Genomic DNA, 22,096 nt, shown 5'->3' on the forward strand with positions numbered 1-22,096 from the left:
AGCAAACCGCACATCCCGGCGGTTGAATAGTTTGCAAATGATTTTTGAGGCCTGCTGAAGAGAACTCAGCTTGTGGGTTAGCCTCTCTGCTACAAGTTCTGAAGTAAAGTTCTGGATCCCTGGAGTTCTGGATTTGAAGTCTGGAGTCTCCCGGCAAAGCGTCCCGCAAGAAAGTGGAAAGTGAATGTGTCTACCTGGATTTCAATGTTCCTTTTATGTGTTTTGAAAATGGGTGTGTGCCTGGGCCTAGCTAAGCCTGCCCCTCTCACTTATCATTGACCAAGCTTTCCTCTCTCCCTTGATTGAGGGAAGGAAATGGAGTGTCAGAATGATGCTGTAGGTTTTATGGTCAAAGGAACCTCCCCTTGTCAAATTGCACACAAATCTATTTCTGACCCAAATACATATTTATCTATGTACCATTTTTCTAATATTATAGGTTCAGTTAACATATTTTCTGTAGCACCAAACCATCCGATCCCTGTCTTTGTACGATGTCGTGTCCACTTATGACAGAATTCTCCCCTTTTCATCCAGATAACGACCTCTAAACCTTTCCAGATTTTACACAAATGTGCACCAGGGATATGGGTTTCAGATGATAAAGTGTCAGATTTTTAACATGCATACATTTGGAGTAACAACCTTTTTTCTGCTACTATCCCCAAGAACATACCACAGGGTCCTAACACCTCTTACAATGTGCACAGAAAAATCCAGAGAATGATGATGTTATTTATATAATTTTTACAATTCGGCACTATGAATTATCCATCTTTTTAAAATCATGCTCTGGCCCCAAAGGGGTGTGGTTTTCCAAAGCACATGGTGGAATTTCTGGTTTATCCACTTCCCCCAAGCTCAGCTTGCTCACAGATGCACTGCCCTCCCAGGTTCTCCCAAGAGGAAGCCATTTTACGACCCCCCCAATATAACATTTGCCTGAGTCCAGGACAGGGCTTTGTTCAACTTCCTGCAGTCTGCAGGTACCACTCCCCTAATTCAATCAGAGAGGTGTCACCTCCTTTTGGTGGGGGCAGCAGGATGCAGCCAGGCCTGGGAAGAGTTGTTGAGCCAGTTCAACTCCTGTCAGGGGTAGTTGTCAGGCAAAATTCAATCTCTTTAAGCCAAGCTTCAGCTAAATGTCATGTTTGTTCCCAGTTTTCTACATTCAAATCAAACTTACAAGTTTTACACATGCAGCTAGAATGCTGATTCTAAGTTCAAAACTATGACATTTAACAGTTGCAAACTATGTGACACTCAAAAGTAGGTCACTCATTTAATTTAAACATTTTGATTTTAGTGGTTTTAAATCCAACTTCAGTTAAGCTGCTGACATCCACAGCTCAGCCAGTTTTGTTATAAACATTGTTTTGGGCTCTTCATCATTCCAGATTTTGTATGCACACAAAACTTAATTCTGCCAGATGCCTGCTGGTGTTCAGTAAGATTTTTGAATATCCTGCAATGTTTGAAATAGGCATTTTGAGCTTGCATTCAGGGAAACAAAGGTGATTTTAAAGCGCTTTTAAGCTAACAGGCACTGCTGTTTTTCCTTTGGCACACATTCCACTCATGGCACCCCTGGCCCATCATGCTTTCACTGGTGGGTGGCAGGTTAGGCAACCATTTTGGTGTGCGCACAAACTGCGCGGTTTTCCTGGTTCTGGAATGGAATGATGGGCGGCGACGGCTCATCCCCACATCCACCCAGTCTATTGATTTAGTTTTGTTCTGGGATAGAATGATGGGCGGCGACAGCTCATCCCCACATCTACCCCGTCTACATTCAACATGGGTCAAAACCCTTGACACAGTGCACTTCAATACTTGGTGCATTAATTTCACAAGATCAGCATGTGTAAACCACAGTCTCACTCTTTTTTAGTTTACAATTTTGAAAGAGTAATTCTATTAATTTATATTACGTCTATTAATTTATAATTACTTTATTCTAGGTGCTTGAATAAATGTCCTAAAAATGTATTACATTCAACATCTCCTTTTTTCCTGCTCTCACAATAGATTCCACCTCCTATAACATGTGGTGTAAAGACTATGCATTAGTGCACAGACTAGATGATCACAAAGAAAACAGAATGGGATGCTAAGATATGTAACAACAAATCTATTAAGAAGCATATCCAATGGTGGGCGTTTACATCTATGTACACCATTCAATTGTGATTCTTTCAGTAGACTACTTTTTTGTACCATATTGCAACTAGCAACAATGAAATGAATAGATAACTTGCCTGAAACAGGCCTCTAAATCAAAGTATTTTTAGAAATGAGCCCTTTTGGTATATCTCCTAGAAAAAGAGACTTACGCTTCTTACCATAAAAGGAGCTAATTCCCTTGATCAGTGAAATGTACAGCATCTACTCAAACAATATTAGGGTTTAGTTCCTATTAGCAGTAAATGTTATTCAATGGTCACACAGAAAAGCTGAGACTGCATAGTTCCTAACACACATCTCTCTTTGTGGGCAGAATTCACAACCCTTTTCTGCATTTGCCTTGGCACAAGCTTGGAAAACACATGTGGCTTGTGGAAAAATTACATCAGAGCTACAAATGTGTGTCAAATAACAAAGATGTTCCAGTCACATACCCTTGATTATTACCTGACAACTAATAATGATCATTTGTGGGTGTTTGAAATTCACGAATCTTTCACATAATGGGAACACCTGGCGCTATTTCCTGTCTCATACTCTATACCAACAAAACCTACAATCTTGATAGTCAAGGTTATGAGAAGTACCCATTCTCTCAGCATTTACTTTCTGCCAATGCACCAGTGGGTCTCTAGTTACCCCAGCGTACTTGTATGGAGCTCGTGCTCTTCAGTAATGCAGATAATTAAGTGTTCCAGTTGATCCACTATGTTTTAACTTCAGTTCTCACTCCATAAACAAATATCTTCATTGCCTATTATTCCAAGTATTTCACCACACGTCCACACAAAAAACCTAGACTATTAACATACATTGTACCTCTGTAAACTGGTCAGCGCACTCTGTACTCTGTATCTCATTAAAGCAATCTCAATGTATTCAGAAGTATCACAGCATGGGCACTGAATTTCGAGTCTGCAAACAATATGGGGGTTCATGGACCGACTCAGTGCCAACACAGTTTATCTTCACTTTCTTTTCATGTATCTACAATTATCGTTCTTTGGCTAATTTCAAGCAGTCACAGGAGCATCCAAAAAAATTATAAAGCTTCTCACCTGACTTAGTCTCCTTAGATCAATTGTTTGGATGGATGTTTCACTTTTGAGAGAGGATTTGGGCTACAAATCAGAGACTGTTCTTTCTCAGAATTGTATTTAACCCTTATTAAAGATTCAGAGTTCCAGCCGCTACATCCAGCAACATCCATGCAAGCTACTGAAAGGTACGTGTACAAATAAACATTCTAAAAAATACAAACCTAATTTGAAAGCATAGTTACCTCAAAATAGGTGGCATTATAAGACAGTTTTATCTAAGCAATAAAATAAATTTCGGCGGGTTTGTCTCTTTCCTTAATACTTTCTTTGCAAAAAATCTCTTGTAAACCAAACCTTCTGTCTTTCCCCAATTCAATTAAAAACGTATATGCATGCATGATTTCCTTCTGAATCTTACAATGTGCCACCCTAAAATAGAAGTACTTGTGGGGTGAGCAATGGAATGTCATATTGTAATCTGCCTACTCTGAATCACTCTCTACTACAAAGAAAAGCATTTATCAAGGGTTAATTATCAACATGTTAATTACCTGCCTATTTTCACCTATGTCATCAACAAACAATTAAATGATGTGTTGTTCCAATTCTTATTTCAAAATGTCAAGCAAATATGGTAAATTACAACTGTTTCTATAAAATTCATCAATCTATAATGAGGCATTTTAACCACATTATTAGAGTAATAGAATCAAGATTTCTATTAATAAACTAAATATTTTTTCATACTAATAAATAGCCTAACAATAGCCATTCCACCTTCTTTGCTTCATGAATCAGAATAAAGCATTTCAATGTAAAAGACAAATGCAAATAATTGTTTGGTAATTGTTTTTTAACAACACTTCGGCATCATTTGGTCTTACTGCAGGGAAGAAACCAATACCCAATTTCAAACCTTTCTTTAGTTTACAATACAAAAGAGAAACCTTTTCTACATACAGGTTTAAATCCAGAAGCCAACTCTTTTCATCTAATAAACCTCTTCAATTATTCCTTTAGACAATTGAAGCAACCACAGACGTATATTCCAGGACAGCAACCTCCTTTTCTTAACTACAAGTACATGACTTTAAGTTGCTGACTAACACGACCCTTACATTATGTTCTTTATTCCAGCTCCATGATGAAAGTAATTTCACTTATCTGACTTTTCATGTTACCAGTAGCCTCTTTTTAATAATATGCTACTTTTGCACACATTAGAGACACTTCCATGGGCTTCAGAGCCATTAACTTGTACATCAGTCACCTATGACCCAATAAACCCCTCTGGTGTGTATTGTATTCATTTGAACAAATCTTATTTTCCATGCTTCTCTTTTGTTCTTCACCTAATTTCTTGATTCGACGGCCATAAACATTAAGTTCAAGTTCTACGTTTCTGTTAAAGCCTAAATGAATGCTTCTCTTTGTCATGTGGTCACGTTAACGACAAAGTAAACAGATATGCAAATTCCACAAAACACCAAACCCATGTACAACTTCCACTTTAAACTCCACACAACTTTAATGTGACACAGGTGCCTTTTGCTTCCATTCTCACCTTCTTTTCATATTGAGTAACCTTTTCAGCAATCCCCTACCGCAAAATGGCACACTGTAAAACAAGGTTTAACAACATGAAAATAACACACCCTTAATTATATTATATTATGGCATTTTTGATCGCCTATAGCCCTGCTTTAATGGTTGTTTTATTAGATTTTGGACTGCCTATGCCTCTAAATGTATTGTATTACAGCCTTTTCAGTCATGTATGCCACTGCTTTAAAAGTATTATTCCTGTGCTACCCCACATCTGAATGTAACTACTACTCCTACCCTGCCTCTTTAATTTTCCCCACTCTGACTCCCCCTCCTCTCGGCACCTCACCACTTAACCGCTCCTTCTCCCCTCTATAAGACTCACTCCCACTTCTGTTGGTACTTGGTCAATTTCTTCCGGTTTCCCATCTATTGAGGAGCCATTCCCCCGCAACCATGCATCGCATCTCCTCCTCACTATTATTTTCTTCCTGACAACTTGTTCCAGCCACTCGCCCCATACACAAAGGGCACCCCACCTGTCACAGCTACTTGAATCTTCTCCCTTCCTCTTGCCTTTCCCTAATACCCTTTACTACACGGACATTTGACAAGTGACCGCTTTGATTCTTCCTTTCTTGAATCCCTGGCAATCACAGAGGCATGGCTCATCCCCTATGATTCAGCAACTCTTGCTGCCATAAATATCAATGCAGTCTCCTTTCCCCACCCCTAATGCGCTTCTAAACAAGGCAAAAGGGCCTTGTTTACTGATTACAAGACTCACCCCACTGCGTCCCTCAAAATTCTGACTTTTTATCCCGTCCTCAGAATTCACCACCTCCCATCCCAATCACAGTTATCCCACCATAAGTGCCCCCCAGGCCCTCTTAGCTACTTTTTCTCTGCTCTTTATCTCCTACTTGACTCCATTCCCATGATGTCTCTGTGCTTCTAATGAGAAACTTCAACCGCCGATTATGTCACCCACTCTTCAAATGGAACTTGGCTCCCTCCTGTTTGACCATTGTCTTACCTATCTCCACAACCTTCCCAGTCATTCCAAAGGCAAATCACTTGACGTTTTCTTCCACTCCACATCACTCTCATATCCTAATCTCTCCATCAACCCCTTTCCATTTGATCAGTCTATCCTGCTCTTCAGTATTACAAAGTCCCAAACGTCACCAACCACATCCTCTATATGTCTCATAGACAGCCAGCAGGCATGGAGGCAATGTTTCAACGTGGTCCTTCTCCCACCGCCAAAGACTGCATCCATGCTCCTGTTTTTTTTACAAATCTCTGCTTGTCCTTTCTCCCCCTACCTAGCTGATATGCTCTCCTTTTACTCCCTTCCATGAACCCATCACTCCCTCCTCAATCTCTCACTTCCATACCCGTCCTGTGCTTCCCTTCACTTTTGCTATTTCTCCCTCCTCGTATATTTCCGTTTGAACTCCCTTTTTCCAACTGTTAAAATCTCCCTTACCATCCGCTCTATTAAATCAGCACTCAAACCTCACCTCCTGTAAATAGAATAACAACACAAAACCTGAACGGTAAAAATTATCCAAAAGGCCCAATAATCACCGATGCCGATGGTCCAGTAGAACTAAACTGACAAAGAACTTGTCACTACGCAAGAAGAAGGATATATAGCGGTAAACTGCAAAATCTGAATAATAGGTTACAATGGTATCCCACAATGGTATCCTACCACCCTCATTGGCTATCACCTATAGAACATACAAATACTCCTATATTGTCCCTCAACCAATTGACCACACCTTATATAAAACCATTCCCATAGATACACAGCCCACTACATTGTCACTATTGAATACAGGTACAGGATTGGTTGTTTGAACTTATTGACACATTAATAAATCAAGACCGCCACGTGATGTGCACCCCTCCGATCCAGATACAATCTAAGTAAACTGGCGAGGCCAACTCTGCTTTGATAAGACAATCACACCCACCACCCCCCTCATAACCGTGAGCAGATCCAGATTGTATCTGTTCTGATGGGTCGTACGCCTGATTGCCCACAATTCAGTCATTATCAAATTAAGACTCTGCTTCATCTGGTCTCCTACATGGTGATCTGCAGTCACTTGGCGTTTGCTGCAGTCTAGATACCTGGCACTATAAGGGAGGTAAAAAAAACTCTCAGTTTTCGAAAATCTATATTGATCCGGGATCGCCTATAATTTATCAGAGGAATTTTTCAGACAGATCATTCTATATTTTCTGAGCGACAAAGCCTTAGTGAGCAACCGGCACACATGCCGGATGGGGGCTTAGTTGGTTCTGGGGTGGCACATTTATAACAGTCAAATGGGCATTTAGCATGCAATTATAGGGATAGGTCACACAGTCTTCAAATAAGGTGTGAGTTGCATGGCAGTATCACATGCAATTACACTAAAAGGTCTCTTCCTACTAAACCTGAATTGTGGAATACAACTAATTTTGTACTATGTACAACCCACACATGGACTTATTTCCGGTACCGCTAAAATGTAAAACTTACAAAACAAATGAAAAAATATGACAGTACATCAGAACTCCTCATCACATCAACTAAAAAAGCAAAAGCAAAACACAATTACCAACATAGTCACACTCCACACATGGTATTTTATTTAAATTTGAAACCACATCTTGAGTCAATTGCTATGTAAATGTTGCTGTCAATCTGCTGTTTCAACTATCACCAGTTATCGATAGAATGTACGTGCATGACTCCGAGCAGCAATCTGCCAGTGGGGCTAATGTTATGTTATGTTAATGGGCATTTGTATTGCCCCATTTTTCGTGGTGGATAGCTGCATTCTAATGTTGGAAGTGGTGTGCAAGGAATGTGAGATAAGCAGTATGTGTGCAGCTAGGCCGAATTTGTCATGGGGCAGCTGCATTCTAGTGGAGGTGGTGCTGTGCCATGTGTAGGATGTATGTGTGATAATGTGTGCAGCTAAGCCGAATTTATTGTGGAGGATAGCTGCATTCTAAAGGCCATTGTGGTGTGCAAGGTAGTATATAATTATGTGTGCATCTATGCCGAATTAATCGTGGGGTATAGCTGCACTCTAGTGTTGTAGGTGCTGAACAGAGAGTTGGGTAGGGGAGGTATTTGTGAGTTTCCATGGAGTTGAAAAAGGCCTCCTTGTCACTGAATGCATTCCTGACCAATTTAACTATGATCACATTTATAGGTGTCTGGTGCATAAGGAACCTCTAAGTTTAGTATGAATCTGAGCTCTATCTGCACTACCTGCCTGTTCCTTCCCATGGCTAGCACTTCGAGCAATGCTGTGTTAGTCACCTCCCACCAGAGGAATGTAGAATAATCTAGGTCCAGGCATGGCTGGGGCTGCTGAGTGTAAATATAATTCTACAGTACTTATTTGTGCAATACAGGGCTAAGGCATTACAGATCTTCTGCCTACCATCCTAATGTCTGTCTGATTGGGTACTGCTTGTGGATTATAAGCTTCTGGATTGGCAGATATGTCCAGATCAAGAGGATTTTGAATACTTCCTGCAATGCCTGGCTGGATCTAACAAGAACACACAGGTTCAAGTGCTGAACCATGCCATCCTCTTAAGTGCTGTCCATGTCTGGATTTTCAGGTGCAGTGGATGGCTGAGTATTCTAGGTGCAATGCTTGGCTAAAGGTTGCTAGGTTCAGTGCATCACTGTCCCTTCACTGTCCCTTCCCCTACCCCTTCCCTACCTGTATTTCCACTGAAAAGGAAATGTCTGTCCTGAAAACATTTGTGCTTAGCAAAAGTCTTGTAAATGTTTAAATATATACACCTGTGCAAAATCGTTTTGTAGGCAAAATAAAATAGCTTCAAAACTTGATAGTTTGTCTGAGGATCTCTCACCCTGATTGAAAGTTTTTTACACACCTTCCCAGGGCAGTATTTGCCAGACCATCACCGCTCAACAGAGTGTAGTACAATGCCAAACGTCTAAGTATGGTACAAAGCCATGCATGATTAAGTGCTTCTAGGTCCAGGGTTCCATGTCCTAGATGTTCTTACCTGTCCGTTGTTGAGGGTTCTTTGCCTTTAGTTGGCTGCGGATAGTTAGGTGGGAGGCATGGTTTCACAGACGGTTAAAGTCTTGGTGGGTCCTTTAGGACAATTTAGGGGAAGAGCCAGGCCTTGAGTGCTTTTCAGATTGCCATACAGTCTTGAGTGTGTCAAATGAGGGGGGGGGGCAGAGAGTTCCAGATTGTTGGTGCCAGGGTTGAGAAGGCGGACCCACTGATCCTGACTGATTTGTAGGAGGGGGGACCACCTGGAGGTTGGCAATGCTTGACCTCAGGTTATGGGTTGGAAGGTATGGTGTAATCTTCTCTTTGGGCCCAGTTTTGTACAAAGCTCGGTGAGTAATACACATTATTTTTAAAGTAACTTGCCACCCAATCGGAAGCCAGTGTAGGGAGTGGATTGAAGGTTTAATGTAATCCCTTCGGCCAAGGGCAAGGAGGAGCCTGGCTACAGAGTTCTGGACGCTTTGGACTTTGGTTAGTTGGAAGGCAGGTCCACCCAGGTATAGGGAGTTTGCATAGTCAAGTCAAGACATGACAATGGAAATAATTGCTGTCTGTCTATGGTGGTATGTGAGATAAGGGAAGATGCGTCTCAGTAGCTTGAGGTGGAAGTGGCAGGATTTGGATCCATTATTAATTTGATAGGACATGGTTAGGTTAGAAATCATTGTTCAGAGCTAAGGCTTTTGACTGAGGTGGAGTTACGGGGAGAGGGCCAAGGGAGGGTCGTCAGGGAGACGGTTGTGGGAATAGGGCCGTTTTTCCACCCACCATGATCTCTGTTTTTCCCGGGTTGAGAAGGAGATGGTTACTCGTCATCCAGAGATCAAAGTCAGTCAGGCATGCTGCCGAGTGGGGGCGAGGAGCGGAGGCCTATTTGGGAATTTTCTGAATTATTTATGTGTCATTGGCAAAGTTATAGCATGGGAGGTTGTGGGAGCGGATGAGCGCAGGCCGAGGGGTCAAGTAGAGGTCAAAAAATAGGGGTGATAGGCAGGCACCTTGGGGTACTCCATTGATCACTGACGTCCAGTGGAGGAGAAAGTGTGGAGATAAATGATTTGGTGTCTGTTCATGAGGAACAATGTAATCCAGTTGAGCACAGAGTCTCAAATTCCGAGGGAATGTAGTCTGTCAAGGAGGATGGTGTGGTAGATAGTGCGAAAGGCTGCTGAGAGGTCAAGAAGAATGAGTGTGGCACAGACGTCTGTGACTGTGATGACTTTAAGGTCATTCCAGATAGAGGCTAGTGGGGATTCTGTTCCGTGAAGAGGACAGAAACCTAATTGAACGGGGTCCAGGAAGTGGTTGGTTTCTACGAAGGATTTGAGCTGAAAGTATTCAGTGCGGTCAATGAGTTTCACCAAGAATTGGGTGTTGGAGATGGGTCTGTAGTTAGTCGGTTGGAGAAGGTCAAAGGATGGTTTCTTTAGAAGGGGTTTGACGTGTGAGACTGATGGGTTTTTCAAAAAATGGCAGAGGTGAGGGAGCCATTTAGGATGGACCTGGCCAGTTCCTCAGCACATGTTGAGGTGAAGATTTCTTTAAGGAGTGAGGCGGGACAGGGATTGAGGGGTGAGCCAGATAGTCGGCTTTCAAACACCAGTTTGACAGACTCCAAACTCGAGAGGGGATGTAACGCTCACCTGACTCCCACGGAGGCGCTGGCCTGGTTCGCGCTGCTGTGACCTCTTCTAAGGTGATGCGCAGGGTTCGGAAGACGGACTGGACCGGGCCCCCAAATCTGGCTTGTCTGGCTCGCAGAAGTATCCTTCTGTAGGCGAAAATAGGGGATTAACTGTCTGCGGGGTAATGCAATCGGCCTCCCACTTTACCCTCTCACCCTCCTCGAAACCCTTCAGTGATTCCTCATAGCATCTCACCTTAGGGTCTGGAAGGACGAGCTCCCCATCCTGCTTCTGAGGGGCGCGTTGGTATCCAGTTGCTTCACTGGATTTTCGGATTGATGAGAACCAAATTTGCTTGGCTTCCAGGTAAGTTTTTTGATAAGAGGTTCCCCTTGTGTCCATGCATTAATGTACTAATGCTAGTGTCTTTTTCCCCATAGGGGGCCGGGGTACGGAATGCCGTGGAACAGGCACCGACCCGAGATGAGAGGTGAAATCCTTGTAGAAATCAGGTAAGTCTTTAATGAGCGTTTTTTGGTAATGTCTTTTCATTCGCTCATTAACGCTGATGTCTCTTTTTCCCCTTAGGGGCCGGGGTCCGGAAATGCCAGGAAGCGGCGCGGTCCCGAAATGGAGAGGGAATGAATCAGCAGGTAAGTCTTAACATGGAGATTTAGCTTTCCTTATTCCCTTCTCTCTCTCATCTTTTGTTCTGGTCTTTTTCTCCCTAGGCGCTGGGGCGTGACTGCGAATCCGGATGATCATGGAGGCGCCCTGTAAAGGTGAGTGGAATGCGGCGCTGCAGCGATCGTCGCGATGAGCTTTTAAATAAAAGTCTTCCTTTTCAGGATTGTCGGCGAGATGTCTCCGGGATGCGGTTTTAGCAGGTAAGGACTTTTCTTTCTTCTGTTCTCTTCTTGTCTTCCTTTGCAGGTGATTCAGGATGCTGGCAGGCGTGGCAGAAGTCAGGATGCAGGAGCAGACACGGTGAGCGTCCAGCTGCTAGACGGGGTATGTATCCTTCCTCCAATCAGGTATGTATCCTTCCCCGACCACGCCCGGATGGTAAATTAGTCACACAGGTAAAGTAGTTCCTTTCAGGCCTCAAGGAGGCCGGGATCCTGCAGCATGGTCTGCATCAGGTAAGTGCACCGAAGCACTCCCATAATGAGCCTGGCGCCTATGGCGCCAGGACTGATGTCTTTTATGAGCCTGGCGCCATGGGCGCCAGGACACTGTCCAAAGGGCCCCTATATGGGGTTGCTGGGTCCTTCCTTGGGGACTGGATGTCCGCTTTTGGGGACGCAGGGCTTGAACCGGCTCCCCGGGAGCGGGCATCATGACAGGGGGCTAAAAGAGCAGAGCGAGGAGGTCTCTGAGGTCACATGGGTTGGTTCTTGGACATTGGATATTGGACGGGCGGTGAGGTTGGTTAGTTTAGCGTTGATTGTGGCCGTCCTGTCTAGGGCTGTTTTGTGGAACTTTTCAGAAAGGGAATTGCAGAGAGATTTGGAGGAGGTGTTGGGGTGGCAGTGCATGCTGGGTTCAGGAATTCAGAGATGACCCTGTTGAGCTCTTTGCTGCTGCGACATTTCAAGATTCTGTTATTGTAATAGGATTTGATGGCATTGCGGATTGCGGTTTTGTAGTTAAGATGATGATGGGCATATGCTGATTTATTTTGTGGAGATCGGGTGGCTCGCCATTTGCATTCTCCAGAGAGGTTTTGGTTTTTTAATGCCCTGAGTTGGGGGTGAACCACTTGGGGGTCGGACCTTTGCAGGACGGAGTGGAGCTAGTGTAGGTGAAATGAAGAAGTGCATCGTGGAGCCAGGAATCAAAAAGGTCTATGGGTTGAGGTCTTTCTGTGGCAAGGAATGAGGGGAGGGCGAGAAGCAGGGCTTATGCCAGGTCTGCGATTACTCTAACCTTGTTCCAGCTTGTGAACTGTGAGGGAGGGAGGGATGGAGAAAGCCTTGCGAGGCGGTGGGGGTGTACAAAGAAAGAAAGGGGTAGCTGGGTGGTCTGTCCAAATGAGGGGTTTTAGGGTCGATACGGTAATGAGGTTGGTTGAGCTAAAAATTGCATCAAGGGTGTGACCGGCAGTGTGGGTGGTTTTGTCAATTTATCCATGCCAAATTATTAACCCTTTCCATTCCAGCAACTTTTAAAAGAAGATGGTCACAAAAGTTGGAACAAAACAAACTCTAAAATAATCCAAATCACTTATGGACGAGGATTTTCTGGTGGAAAAACATTCCCCACAGTAGAGGGAATGATCATAGAGGTTTCAATATTTAGTCGGGTCTACATAAAGCACAACAGTGGTCGGCTTAAGTCTAAAGATAAACTCATCATCCACAAACAAATATTATCTTCTGAAATAAAAAATTACATAATGAGTGAGTGTCCATACATTTCACCAAAAGTATATCTCCTGTTTCTACTAAAGGTTATGTATATGTCCGCAGTGTGTACTCTTTTTTCACTTTGTCATTGAGAATATATCAAAGGGTGTCCCATTTACTTCAAAGTGTTAAGTTCATGGCAAGGTATTCTTATAGGTTATTGGTTTCGGTTTCTTCTTTAAAACTACTACAGTTGAAGTACACCTTGAATTCCTGAAGTAACTGGGCCTCATTACGAGGTAGGTGGTATCCCTAACCACCCAATTCCCTTGGTCCCTTAGTGGGTCCCTTCCTTAACGCCTGGTTTTACTAGGTGTTATGGATGGGACCCGTTAAGGAACTTCAGACCTAATAACGGTACCGCAAATTGCGGTACCGTTATTTGCTCCATCCCCAATCCCATTGAGCCCTATGGGGGCCCAAATGGGAATGGGGAATGGTTCCCGGAATGGGCACTTACCGGGTCCTCCAAGGTTGGAATGACCTAGTAAGTCACTATTTCGGGAACCTGGACACGTAATGCGGTAAGGGGGTAGCCATGGTGCTAATGGCACCATGGCTACCTCCTACCTCGTAATGAGGCCCAGTGTGTTTTAAGTACTTTATATATAAAGTGCTACATCAGTGTCTCCCCAAAGTTAAATGAATAATTGCAGTGTTCACTCTTTAGATGGTATGGTTGAGAATATACCACTTTCATGAAATACGGGTAAAGTGGTCACTAGTTGTGTCATGCACTCGGGCACAGTAGACAGTTTATGTGGCTTGTTCGCTGCCTCAAGCATTAAGGTCACACCATGAGCAAAGTGGCCAAAGGCCATAGAGAATGGCTCATGAATCTGAAATGGTGGTAAAATAGCCTTGCTTTATGAAGAACGTATTTTTAACTGTTTCTATAGGCTGTCAGGGACATCATTTGGGGGGTCACCTGTGGTAGGTACCACCATGTACCCCCGGCTTCTTCTTTGAAGCCCCTCTCCCTGCCCTTTCAACTGCTGGGTCACAGCAGAGTGGTATGCCAGGGCCAGGGTCAGGAAAAAACAGGGCATATTTACTTTATGTACTTTCCAACTCTGCTCCTCTCCTCTCCTGCTCTTCAGCCAATCAGAAGCTGTTCAGGAGGTAAGGGAAAACTAAGCCACCTTGTCCTGTCCCTAGCAGCCTCCTATTGACATGCTATTTTATATTGAGAGTTCTTCATATTGAACTAGTCACCACCGTACTGGTCTAACAATGCAGAGGCTTGTCCTCAGAGTTGCGTATTGTTCCTCCACCATGGTCAGACCTGGCGGGAGTGACACCACCCTCCACCCTCCTGCAGAACTTGCAGGATTTACCGCCACTGTTGTTTCCGGACCAGCTGACTCATAATGAGTTGGAGGTTCTAAGAGTTTTAAATTAGAAGATGCATGTGTGCATTTCCGCTGGACTAGGTCTTAGGTGGCTGGCTAGGCTAGACTAAGCAGCCCAAAAAGGATAGGCACGTGGGTGGGTGCTGTTGGTGGTTTGCAATAGAGGGCTATTGTTGAGAGAGTTGAGAGAGTTGATGTGTGGCCAGCAATACTGAGTTCCTTTTGGTTGATAGTCACTGTATGCTAGTGGCAGAGGTGTTGAGGTACGTCAGGTGTTTCAGTCTGGACGGCTATATGCAATGCTAGACCGGAAGAGCGCAGCCATTGCAGCATTCTACGGTGCATGAATGCTTGGCCGTGCCTGTGGCTTGTGTCCACAGAGGTGGTGTGAGATATTTGCACTGGAGGCTTAGAAGTTGTTCGGCTGGAGTGGACTTTGTCCAGTGGAGCAGAAAGGATGGCGTTGTCTCATTATTTGTGGTCTCTCTTTTGCGAGGGTCTGGACAGTGAGGGCAGATGAGGTGAGATTAACAGCAACGGCTGCTGGCTTCCCTGGTGTATGTGATTAGGTAAGGAATGTTGTTGTGCATCAGGTGAGCCACAGCGAATACAAATGTGAGGCTGCACATTGCAAATGGTGATTTTACCATACAAATGAGACGTAATTGGTCATAGGATGGCCTTAAAGGGGCATTTCCCACTGTACTTGTCATGCGATGTCTGCACATGATCATGTTACCCTCTACCGTACATAGGATGACGATGCCATGCAATGAAGTATTAACTGAAAAAGGATTGTTTAACTAGAGCTTCAGAGGATGCACTTGGCATACTTGGCATACAATGGCAGCACTTGGTCATGCTCTGCTCCACATTACTTATATTGACTATACCATGCATATGAGAAACTAATTGGCAAAGATATCAGTACTGGTGCCATTAGGACAGTACTTAGCATATAATGGCTGCCCGTGGACCGTGTCTATTTCAGGCAAAAGAAACATGAAATACCTTAGATCCTTGGTCATTTGAGGATGCCTTTGGCATATGATGGCAGCCCCTGGATTTGTGCGGCTCCGCCTTACATATAGTCACTGTACCAACCGTGTGAGCATTTAACTAGCATTAGATAGCATTAGCTGGTCATCTAACGTAGCACTTTAGCTGCACAGGGGATTCTACCTTGCAAACCTCTCATGTGAGGCTCAAACCCTACTGGCACATGAAGGCACTACCAAAGGCCTAATATTTTTCTACTTACGGTACCCCTGCCACGTTACGGCTGGACCAGTGGCATATCACAACAGCACCCTAAATAATATATTCTTAGTAACATTTTGTGTTTCGATTATGCTTATTACAGTTTTATCCCATCCGTAATGACACTTCCTACAATGTCACAAGGCTGAAAGGTTATGTGTCATTTCCTTTGAGGTTATTTGGTGTCAAAGATTAATTCCACTGATGTCCTCTGTTCCGATGACAATTAATTGACGTTGATGATCTGACCAAGGTTTAACGCTTAAAACAATATGTTTCAAATATTGTATTCCTTGTATTTCTACAGAGTCACTCTGCCTTTGTTGATACCAGCCTCATGAAGACAAAGATGGAAAATCACACCTCAGTCATGGGATTCAAGCTGCTGGGATTTTCCTTCCGCCCAGACATCCAGTCCACACTGTTTGCTGCCTTCCTACTTATCTACATCTCTGCCCTACTGGGGAACCTCATGGTCATTGCACTCATTGTGACCTCAACCAAGCTGCACACTCCCATGTACTTCTTCCTCTTTGTCCTCTCCTGCCTGGACATTCTCTCTGTGTCGGTCACTGTTCCCAGAATGCTGAAGGACTTATTAGCCCAGCAGAAGCACATAGCTTTTAATGAATGCATGACCCAAGTATTTGTGATCCTGCTACTACCCTTCATTGATGTCCTAATTCTCACCGCCATGTGCTACGATCGATATGTCGCTATCTGCCATCCCTTAAATTACACCCTCCTTGTAAGTAGGAGCTTTTGTATCCAGGTTGTTTCTTATTCCTGGCTATGCGGCATTGTGTTCTCGTCCGTAAACACTTTCCTTCTTTCTCGATTACCTTTCTGTGGGCAAAACAATATCGACAATTTCCTATGTGAATTTCCAGCATTGCTGAAGCTTGCATGCGCCAACACTTTGCCCAATGAGATTGTGCTCTTTACTCTGGCTGGGGGCGTGTCCTTGATGACATTTGTAATTATTTTTATGTCATACATACACATTATACGAGTCATCCTTACTATTCCATCAACGGAAGGGAAGAGGAAGGTCTTCTCCACCTGCTCTGCGCATCTCATTGTGGTTTTCCTATTTTTTGGAACCGGGATTGGGACACACCTGAAACCTTCAAGCAAATCAATGCGGCAGGATAAACTTGCCTCTCTGTTTTATACTGTTTTTGCCCCAATGTTAAATCCGATGATCTATAGTCTGAGGAATGAAGACGTGAAACAGGCTCTTAAGAAGGCTATATGTCAAAGGAGAACATACACGTAGGGTTTCCGTCGTCGTGACTATATTCCCGGATGCAAGCATTTTTCTTGGTGTAACATATGTGACATGCTAGATTTCTGTTAATGATTACCTAAATGCAGGTACTACTTAGGGTTATTCGTGTTGTCTTAGATAGGATGTGATATGATAAGTCATTTATCATATCATGAGGGCTAACCAGTTTCCATATCCCTTTAAAGGGCTCAACCAATTTTCAAAGATCCACCTTTTTTACGTCTTTAGGACAGACAAAATATAAGGCGGGAAAACACTCCTTACTCCCTTCACTGTTTAGGCTATTGTGCGAGACATTGTTGACTGGTTTCACAGCCCAGCGAATTAGTTCCCTGTAAATTGTGTGTTCTACAGATTAAGAAAAGCAATACATAAATGTGCACGAACACAGCTTCCTAAAAGCCAGTGAACAAATTGGAAACATAAACATTTTTTTGAATTAGCACATGGGTGACCCCAAATGAGCAGTAACCTATGCCAAGGCTTCACCCGTCTTACTGGACATGCACAAATCGTTCATATTTCGTGTCACACTCTCAGAATCACATAATTCAGTACACAGGAACCCCACTGGATTATACAAATCAGAGGGAAGAGCTGTCATCTTCTGAAGAAGCCAGGGCTGATGAATTTAATAAAAGGTAGCTTGCAGCTGGTTTTCCAGATCTGACCATATGGAGCACATCAAGTGAGCTCAATCCATAATATGGGAGGACTGGCCTCAGGCTCTTCCAAGGGAACTATGTTTTTTCATGCTAATGTAGAATTGTAGAGCACAAATGTCAGACAGGTTTAGTAAATAGCTTAAGAATATGCACTCTCTTCCGAAGGGGAACGAATGAGATGCTCCAATAGAAGCCAGGTCACAACAGTATACAATAGCATTGTGCAACACAATTTCATTCTGGGTGTGGCTGGAGAAAATTGCAAAGCTAGTGTCAACTAAATTTAACTTCATGTTACTCAATCAAAATGGGTATCTCGAAACGAACTACATGTTTCCGTTTATAATTCTTCTATGATGTGAGTCAAATCCTTGTTAAAATGAAGCTACACATATGTCTTACCCCGTCCCGTCGCAGTATGAGTTGGATTCCGGGTGCCTTCAATAGAGAGTGGGTGTTGCAGCAAGACATTTTGTCCCATATATTAGTTTAGTTTCCTGTGATTTAACCATAATGGGTGTCTCATTACGAATTATATGCTTTGTTCACATTTCTTGTCAGAAATTACTCAAAACATATACAGTTTATGAAGCTACACTTAAACACATTACAAAAAGGCTTCCATCTTGCACATTTTCTTAACTATACATGTCGCTCTAACCACCCAAGCTCACAAGGTATGATGATCGACCGCGTGACCGTAGACGCTATCTTAATGGCCAGATTAGTATTGTGATGGCGGCAGAATGTTCCGTGAGGAGATTGTTTATCTAACGTAAGTGTTCTCAATGCTGATTGTATTGAGCTGTGTATAGTCCAGCGTTACATTAATAGATACAGCGTACTTTCCGTGCTTAAGCAGCCAGTCTTCGTTGTAGTCAATTTTTATCTATGAGACTGCTGGTCACACGTGAGTAGCCTAAATGACAGGCTGGCTGCATTGCAGCATGATGATGTGTAGAAGTTGGGAGTATATACATGCCACCACCGCTAGGGACACTTTCTAGTCAAACATCTGTTGTAGTGCAAACTTAAAACTGAGGTTGGTGCAGACCTGAGGAACTGACTTAGTGGTATGTGTTTACGAGCGTATGAGCTGCACTTTTGGTTTTGATATTTTTTACAGAACGGATGCTATGTTTAGAGGTAGCATAGAGAATAGGTCTTGTTGTGAAATGAAGTTTCCTGTCCTGATGAAGGCCTTTGCATACAACCGAGCAGAACACTACGGGATTGGCATATGTCGTAAAAAGGTCCGAAACACGTTGTGTCAATAAGTCTCTTGAAGAATGATATCTTATGTAAGCAGGATATTTGCCTAGAAAACCCACAGGGAAAACTTTGGCTAGTTCACTCCTCTCTAATGCTATGATTTCATGTTTGTCCACTAAGAAAACAATTAAATAGTTATGTTGTTAGCATATAAATGGGTCTGGTGGACAGTTAAAGCAGTAATTCCGGAGTGACTCAATGCTCCCTCAAGTTATGAGTAAATGAAAAGAAAAGTTTGATGTGGAAATTACTTTAGCGCATGATTTGAACTTTAATACTAACCCTGTAGCACTTTTGTTGCACTGATTGCACTTGTTGAGCATTTTTGCGTATTGTTATGTTTAAGATTTATTAATGTCTGAAACGATGAATTGTTGATGTGTATGATGTTTAATGAGTACAAATAAAATGTGGTTTTAACTATGAGTATATATGTGTGATGAAGACAGGTTGCAGTGATACATTATACCTGAATTTTTTCCTCAGGTGGCTTAATGTTATAAATAGAGCCAGGTTTAACCTACCGCTTTTGTGTATTGTAATTTGGTTTTAATCCCCTGTTCAGGGATAGGACCTCAATATCAATAAATGTGGGGAAGACCCTTAGTATTAGAGGTAAAACTCTTATTATTCACAATACCCTTACTAATTACCTTCTATCCCCTCCTCCTGCTCACTTTTCTCTACCACTCCTACCCTCCTCTTCAGCTACTATGTCTTCCTTTGCCCCCACCAAACCTGAAGAGATTATTGGCGTACTCCTCAAAGCTAACCCTTCCTGTTCCCCTACTGGCCCACTGGCCCCGAACATTGTGAAGCACTCCATTACTGAAGAAGCCATTACTGGATCCTGTGTCCTGTGCCAGCTACCACCCGATCTCTCTTTTCCCGGCTATGATGAAGCTGATGGAAGCCATTGTCACCCCTCAGAGGGATTGAATTGGTCATGGGCTCAATCCTGGATGATTTAACTTTGCTCCTGGACCGCAGGGAGGTTAGAGTTTTGTTCCTCCTTAACAGGTCTGCAGCGTTCGATACCATTGACCATCATATTTACCTGCAACGCTTGGAACATGCCGGATTGTCAGGTCCAGTCCTTGACTGGTTTTCCCCATTCTTGCGGGACCGCATGCAAACGGTGCCCCTTTCAGGTTTACGTTCCTCATCTACACAAATTGTGTGCTGGGTGCTGCACAATTCTTCTTTGTCACCTCTGCTTTTTAATTTATATCTGTGTCCGCTGGCCAATTTAATTGAGTTATTTGGCGTATGTGTTTTTATACATACGCTGATAACACACAATTCATTTTTAAATTGAATACCCTGCGTCAGACCCGCCCTCTGAAATCAAATTCGGTTTAGCGGAGATCGACAGCTAGATGTCTCAAAATTGGTTAAACACAACGGTGACAAAACAGAGATTATGAAAGCTGGCCCTCCTGATGCTCACTCTCTCTGGCCTTTTGGATTCACTGGGATCTTGTCCCACTCCTTGCCCATTGGTTAAGAGTTTGGAGGTTAAACTCTCATACTCTGGGTCCCGAGAGGAACAGATTGTGGCAGTTTGTAGTTAGGGTTTCCATAAATTGAGACTACTCAGAAAAGTACTGCTTTTGTGCCTTCACAGCTCCAGGCTATGGTAATTACAGTTTCCATCACGCACGCCTTGGACAAATGGAATGGTATTTATCTCGTCCAACCTGAATTCTTGGTCCACCAACTTCAAATCCTCCTAAACGCCAAATCCTCCTAAACGCCATGGGGCACCTTGTGCTGAATGCTCCTAGCTGATCCACTGCCTCGTTACTCTTGACCAAACTTCATGGGCTTCTGGTTAAAAGTCGGATAAAGTTCAAGGAACTGTGCATTACACATTGTGTTTTGTTTCACACAGGACCCTCTTTCTTTCAATCTAAACTGTCCTGCAACCTTCCTATACGCTCCTTGAGGTCGTATTCTGCTAACTTGCTTGAAGCTTCTTGTTTCCATTAAACAGGAGGTTGTTCTTTTTTGGTTTTCACCCCAGCATTTTCGAACTCCCTTCCAGCATCTTTAAGAGAGACTCAGGACCATCTCTGCTTTTGTAGAGCACTCAAGACTGTCTTGTTTTGAGATTTGAGAGGGTGTCTTTTACTTACCTGTTTGGCTGGCGCCCAGATGTCTTTTGGCTGTGGCTTGCGCTTGATAAATTATATTACATTACACTAAATTACACATAGCGCCCAGTGTTGCTCCACATATTGCTTCCCTCTTTATCTCCTCTCTTGACAATTACACGTTTCCCTCAACCTATAAAACAGCTACTGTTATCCCACTCCTTAAGAAACTTGGTCTAGATTGGAACTGTCCTGACAACTTTCACCCTGTCTCTTTTCTACCACATTATTCCAAAATCCTAGAGCGAGTAGTATTCAATTTACTAAATGGGTTCCTTGACACTCAGAACCTCTGGGACCCTCTTCAATCTGGCTCCTGACCTCTGCATTCTACTCAGACAGCTCTCATCAATGTTAGCAACTTCATGTGAAGGCATCTTGGAGTAAGACACAGACAACAGATTCTGAATTTAAATAAAACTTTATTAACTTAAAAGTCAGGATGGAACCTTTACTCTTTACTTGACCTATACTCTAGTGGGATTTCCCTACCGAAATAAAACTAAGGAGTGTCGGAGTCAGAGAATTCAACTTAGGAATCTGTCTGTGTCCAAAACCTATACTTGTCCTCACAACTCATCTATACAAGGTGTAGGGATGTCAGCAACCAAAGAAAACAGTGTTCAACATAAAGTTCGGAGCTCCACCCAGCTTGCAGCTTCCTTTCATCTCCTTTCCCCAGGTATAAAACAGTTCCAACAAAAAGTCTTAAGAATGTCTTAAGTTCAGAATGATAGAGTTGTAACCAAGACTAGGGGTTCCCTTCCCCAAGTTCGAAATAACACAGTTCCAAAACACAAAAATATCTTGAGACTCCTTCCTCCTGCCTCATTACGAGGATGACAATAACCCGACAATAACCCGCTGGTGCTACCGGCTGGTTACCGGCGATCTGACATTACCGTTTTTTCTGCCGTCTGACATCACGGTGTTACTGGGATATCACAGGCGGCGGTATGCTAAGTTCCCATTCCCATGGAGTCTAATAGGACTCCATGGGAATGGAAACACTGAAGCATCCGCACCGCAGTGATGGTGCCGGTACTTCACTGAATTATCTACCTGTAGGGGCCTGAACAACCGGCTGGTCATGCTTGCCAGTTGTTCACTGCCTCTACCGGCAGACTCAGAGTGACCCAGTCTTCTTAAAGTTCTGAGCCTTGCACCCTCTTTATATGATTGGTCTTTGTACAAAATATATCTTGACTGATAGTTACAGTTCATT

The sequence above is a fragment of the Ambystoma mexicanum genome, chromosome 3q (assembly GCF_040938575.1).
Source record: "Ambystoma mexicanum isolate Mex_15411 chromosome 3q, UKY_AmexF1_1, whole genome shotgun sequence".
NCBI classification, from domain to species: domain Eukaryota; kingdom Metazoa; phylum Chordata; class Amphibia; order Caudata; family Ambystomatidae; genus Ambystoma; species Ambystoma mexicanum.